Source organism: Alligator sinensis, unplaced genomic scaffold (genome assembly GCF_000455745.1).
Source record: "Alligator sinensis unplaced genomic scaffold, ASM45574v1 scaffold721_1, whole genome shotgun sequence".
Taxonomy (NCBI): Eukaryota; Metazoa; Chordata; order Crocodylia; family Alligatoridae; genus Alligator; species Alligator sinensis.
Window position 1 is genome coordinate 1,218,126 of NW_005841857.1, and position 6,313 is coordinate 1,224,438.

Here is a 6,313-nt window from a genome sequence, read left to right on the forward strand (position 1 = left end):
GTGTGCCTGGGTTGACACAAGCAGTGGCTGTCTTGCACAGGGGGGTGCGCTAGATGTGAGCTCTGGGAGTCCCTTGCGCAGGTTGCGCATCCCTAGGATTTGTCCGTCTCCTGAACGGCACAGGGCAGCGTCGTGAGGCCTGGTGGTGGTGGTGGTGGTGAAGGGGCCGCCACGCGTGTTAGTTTACACCTCGTTCGACGACGCGGATTGGGAGCTCGCCCGTGGGCGGCTCGCGAGTTTCGGGGGCGCCAGATGAGTCGGCTGAAAGGATGTGGACCGTTGTCGCCGGTATTGGGGCCTGCGCATTGTCGTCCTGCTGCCACCCCCACGCACACACGTAGATTTAATAGATTTCATCAACGGGATCTCGTGAGATTGTCGAGTCCGGCCCCCCCGGCGTAGGCAGGAAGTCCGCTGGGATCGAGTGACCCCAGCAAGAAAAACAAACGTGTGTTTTTTGCACGAGAGCAGGTGCCTGGAGGCCCCTGAGCTTTGGGTAGGAAAGGAGAGGAAAGATCCCAGCGTCGGGTGCCGAGCAGTCGCTCCTTTCCACGAGGGCGCTCATGAAACGTCCGTGGGCCCCTTCGCTTTCAATGTACGCGGGAGGGTTACGGAAGCGGTGGTGTCTTCACCCTCTCGCCAACACCCCCACTGCGTGTCTGCGTTTCAGCGGGCTCGGCGGACGGGGATGGGACGACCTGAGCCGACGGCTTGTAGAGGTGTGAAAAAGGATGAGGACGACACAGATGAAACTCAGTCCAGGTAAACGAAGGGGCGTTGGCAGGTGATGTGGTATGTGGCGAGGAGTATTTGGGGGGGGGGGGGTTTAACCACACAAGTGCACGCACCCGACATCCATGATATATATTGCTGTCAGTAGGACTGGTTGTATGTTGAGCCGCTGCCAGCTGGTCGGCAGTGGCAGTGATTGGTATGAGTTTTGTCCCCCTGTTCAGGCGATCAATGCCTTTTTCTCTTCTGTATAGACCCTGATATCATCATATGTGCTATTGTCACCTCGAGATTACGTGGTTGAAGCACTTTCTGATTTATCCTACTTTCATAGGTTTCATAGGCATTAGGGCTGGAAGGGACCTCAGAAGATCATCGAGTCCAGCCCCCTGCCCAAAGGGCAGGAAGTCAGCTGGGGTCATAGGATCCCAGCAAGATAAGCATCCAGTGTTGTCCAGTGATCCAATGTTGTTATAAAAACCCTCTTATTAATCGGTATTCCTTCCTAATACCAGCACTTCAGATCCTGCAGTGGGTACCGATTGGTTTACAAGTACTTTTGGCGTTTGAAATGTTAACTATAGTCTGTGAAGCTCAAGTGGCGTAACACCTACCTAGTTGGGAAACTTTCTCTTCTCTTCCTTGAATCCACTTGAACAATCTACTTGAACTTCTGTATCATCTGAAACAGCTGTCCTATTGTATTATTCTGATAGGCATAACAATTCACCTTCAGTTTGTTCTCTCTGACTCAGCAGGTGCATGTGAGAATATTAGGTTACACTATTCTCCGTTAGTATAGATCCTGTCATGATTTCAAGAAATGTCACAAGTTGCAAAAAGCAGTGTCAGATACTGAACATTTGGCACAGTGATTCCTGGACAGAAATGAGTTGTTGATGGAGCCTGTTCAACCAATGCAGGATGAATCTAAAGAATTGAACCGACAGCCCTTATGGCAGCTCATGTGAGTACGTGCTGTGGGAGCAGGTCCTAACTCTAAACAGCAAGAGGGCATGCAGGTCTTTGGGGTGTACCCCAACCCTTCATGATTATAAAACACAGCACTGGATTTTAAACTAAACCTGAGAAATTGAATCTGCATGCTTTTTGCTACAAGTTCTAATTATTTTTAAGTTATTTAAGTAATTCATAGATCATCTATCCCATTCCCTTAAAAGTTACTTATTTTGAAAGGAGGCTGCCCCAGACCCTGTGTAAACACAAAGACAGACCTTAACCAAGAAACCAGTTAGACAAAGTGAGTAAACGAGCATACCATGTTGGATGCAGTCCGACATTGTATTTCCTACATTGCCCATTCTACTTTAAAACCATATCCATGTGAAGGTTTCACTTAGGGAATAATTATTTTAACATTTTTCCAGCTGAAAAACTTTTGTGGGGTTTCACTTCCTGCATTTTTCATATGCACAGTGTAAACCTATACTTCCAGCCTGAATGATTTGTCATTTCCTATTGATGTCCTTTGTGTGAAGTCCCAAGATGAATCCATATTGTATTACTAGGTAGAACTAAGTTCTGACCTCCATTACTCCCAACCAAGCCACCTGGTTTAAGCTTAGGGTCCAATTTACCTTGAGCTAGAGATGTGTGCTCCTCGATGGGAATCAGGTTATAAAGCTACAACGGGAGCTAAGAATTGTCCTGTTAGGGAAGTCTAATTCACTTCCCAAGGTAAGTACTTCCAAAGCTAGTTGTTGCCTCTTTTAGACTGAAGATGCAATTCAGGTATTTTTTTGGTCCAGTCCTTTTTACAGAATATGCTCACAGCAACTTCTTTCCCTGAATGAAAGTAATAGAAACAGACAGCAGGCAGTTTCCCTATGTACTGTGACCCAGTTGGTTGTCTTTCTTCCAAAGCCACGCTCACACAGCATCTCTCACTTTCTGCGGGCTTTCTGCCTCACATATACATCCTCAACCAGTACAATCTGTTCTTGGGAAATCCCTATTAATGCCCCTAAGTTAGATTTTGCTGTGTGTCAATATACTGTGTGGTGCCTTGGACTCTAGCCTCCTATTGTTTCCACCTGTCACCATGTAAAAGGGCTTTTAATTTTTCCTTTTATTTAACCTAAAAAATAAAACTTAGCAGACCCTTTGTCTTTAACAGATTTATCTTTGTCCACAGATCAAAAGTCAGATCTTGAAGCGTAACATAATAACTACAAAAGTGAAGTAAACTAACTCCAGTGTAGACTTTGATTTCGTGAACTAAATTTAAACTATCCATAAGCAGGGTGGGATCATGTGTCTTGTGTTATGTAAATAAGACTGTGAATGAGATAGCCAAGATCATACTAACTCTGGATGCTTAATATAATACTGATACATCTATAGTCAACAGAGATGTTTGTGCTAACATATATCTGATGACTTAGCTGAAATTCTGGTAGAACAATATTTGCAGGATGTTTTGATATTCCTTACTGCAGAGGTTCTCAAACTCTGGGTCACAACCCCCCAGGGGGTCACGGGGAACTTAAAAGGGGGTCGCAAACTTTCCAGGGGGTATGCACAGCGGCGTAAGGAAGCAGTGCGCAGTGGCAGTACAGAGTGATGGATGGCAGTGGTGGCTGCCACAAGGAAGCTCCCTGTCCCCCACCGCTGCTATCCATCACTCGGGGTTGCAGTATCATAAAGTTTGAGAACCCCTGCCTTACTGATTTGTAAAAGTCTAAATTTATTTATCTTCTGGGCAATTTGTAAAATAAATCTATAATCTCTGGTTCTAGGAAATAGGTAGGTTGGGGGGATTAATGGTGAGATGAGTATGGCTGTCGTTGTATTAGGCAATTTTGTGGAAGAGATGGATTGGGCCAAACCTGACTTCCATTCTCCATTGCTGCCAAAACACCTCTATTCTCATTGTTATCCAAGCTCACAATGTTCCTGTCACCCTTAACTGTTTCCACCTTTCTTCAGTCCTTATTCCACTGGTGACCAGGACATGAAGGCAAAAAAGTGCCAGGGCACCTGTTTTTAAAAAAGAGAAAAAGCAATCAACCTTTTATCTCTGTCCCCTATGGTCAAGTCATAGGTCCAGCCATGTCACTATTTGTATCCTTTATTTATTATTACTGTGGTGTTACTTGCTATGGTCTCTATCAGGCTAACCCCGTTATCTTTCAGTGTCCAAAACAATACTTCCAAAATCATTGTTCTCATTTATCTGTCTCTATCTAGTCATCTTCATATCACTTCTATGGTTTCCCAGAGTAGTTGGCACAACATTTATCCTTATTTCAGAGTTACAGGATGTGTAGCCACTTGCTTGCATTTTTATTTGATCTCTGTCCACATCCTCCCTTGTTTTCCATGTGCTAACAATACCGCCCTTCAAAATCACTTTGTCTTATTAGCCACAGTTGCCTGCATGCCTTATCCTGTGCTACTCCTTATGTTTGGAACCATGTTCCAAAATCTAGTCACTTAATCTGCAGCTTCGGGTCTTTCACGTCACTGCCAAAAACTCACATCTGCCATTTCACCTACAAAAATACAAGAACAATGGTTAGAGATTTAAAAAAATAGAATCATCTAGGTGTACTTATGCTTAAATTCACACTCTTGTAATTTGTCCTGCCTCATACCCTTTCTTCCTCAATATGTGATAATAGGTGCACTCATCTGTCACTCTTATCACTTAAGCTGCTTGTACATGCCACGGGGGTTTAATTTGGTTTAGTTCTCCCTAAATTGAAACTGTGGGTTTTTAAAAACCCACTGTTTCCACTATTTCAATTTAGGGAGAATTATACCAAACTAAACCCCCCTAGCATGTACACAAGGGTGGGAGCCCATACCTTACCTGCCTCTCCAGCAGCGGGGGAATGTGGGGACGGAGGGCAAGCTGCCAGCGGGCTGAGCAGTCCCTGAGCTGCAAGGGCGCCTGGTGCTTCCCTCCACAGCTGCAGGAGGGCTGATGCTTCCCTCCATGGCAGCAGCACCCCCCAGGTGGCACCCGCCTGCTGGCACCCAGCCTGGGCGATCCTGGGGGGTGCTGCAGCCAGAGAGAGAAGCACCGGGCCCCCATGCAGCTCAGGCAGGCAGGCTCTGGGAGAAAAATAAAAAAGAGCAGACTCCTCGCCACTTTTTTTTTTCTCTTCAGTCGAGCCTGCCTGCCTACAAGGGCTGCCACCAGATTACACATCAGTGGGAGAAGGCAGTGGGGACAGCGCACGGTGCTGGAAGCCCGCCAAGCTCCGAGCACAGCAGCTTCCAGCACCCCATGCACTGTTTCACTTGGTTAGATAGGAAACTATAACGCATCACAGAAGTTATATCTTGCTACGTTCCAAAGTCATTTAAAGCAGAGTACGCTGCCAAATGTGCAAACAGCAATGCCATTAAAGTAAAATACTCCGCCAAGCGTGCAAACAGCAACGCCATTAAAGCGGAGCAAAAGGGCATTTAAGCCGCTTTAAAGGCCAATTTCATGGCATGTACAAAGACCCTTAGGCCCTAGTCCTGCAATTAGATCCTTACTTGCTCTCAGATTCATACAGAGTTTCATGGGGTTTCACATGGGTGCAGCAGCTTGCATGAGAAGATCAGTTTTGCAGATTTGAGGTTTATATTTTAAGCTTTTTTGCAATTGCAAAGGACCTGCAAATTACCTATAAAATGTTTGGTTGGCTTTGGCATGCCAAAAAAGAATTAATGGTACATATTCTGATTTGTATCTATGCCTGTGCAGAGGTTTACACTTTCCTTAAAGCAGGTAAAATTTTATAAATAGGCTCTTTTAAAAATGTGAAGAAATTAAAAAAAAATGTTGGCTGTAGCTTTCTGCACAGGATTGTTTTGGAGATATATAAATGCTTTTTTTTCCTCTTGTTTACTTGGGACTTTTCACATAGACTGTGTAGAGTTTCACCATATTTTGTAAGAGCACTTTTGCATATTGCTTTTTATTGCATTTGAACATTTTATTCTCTTGAACTAATCAGGCTGATTGGTATGCTGCTTTATATCCTCTCTTTCTCAAGAGAGTGGAGGCTTCTGCAGGGCAGTGCTTTATATGAGATTGATACTTAAAGCACTGCTTCCTCCTTCTTCCTACTTTCATCACACACGTGAACTTGATTATTAATTCTTTGGTGCTTTCTGAACTATATAAGGTTGCAAAGAAGAGAAATCTTTGCCCTATCTGGAAAAAACCCTCCACAGAAGTTAAAGAGAAACAACTCTGCATGGGCTTCATGAAGCAAACTTATTCAGCAATCTCACTTTGTGCCAAAATCTGTTTTGTATCTTCAGAATCCCTTTGGTTCTAAGTTCATAATTAGTTCCCCAGATCTTTTCACACTGTGAATGTTCATCTTCAAGCAAAGCTTGGTGAATTCTGCACATCCAGCTTAATTCTCACTGTATTTAATGACATTCCCCAGTTTTATATACCTTAATTTGGATTGGTCAGGCAAGAGGAGATTTCAGCATGCTTGTTAAAAGGAAGGTTTGTGTCAAAAGACTGTGACATACTCTCGATGGGAGAAGGGCACATTTTTAAAATTTACACTATAAGGACCAACCCAGCTAGCTTTTGACTCTGCAT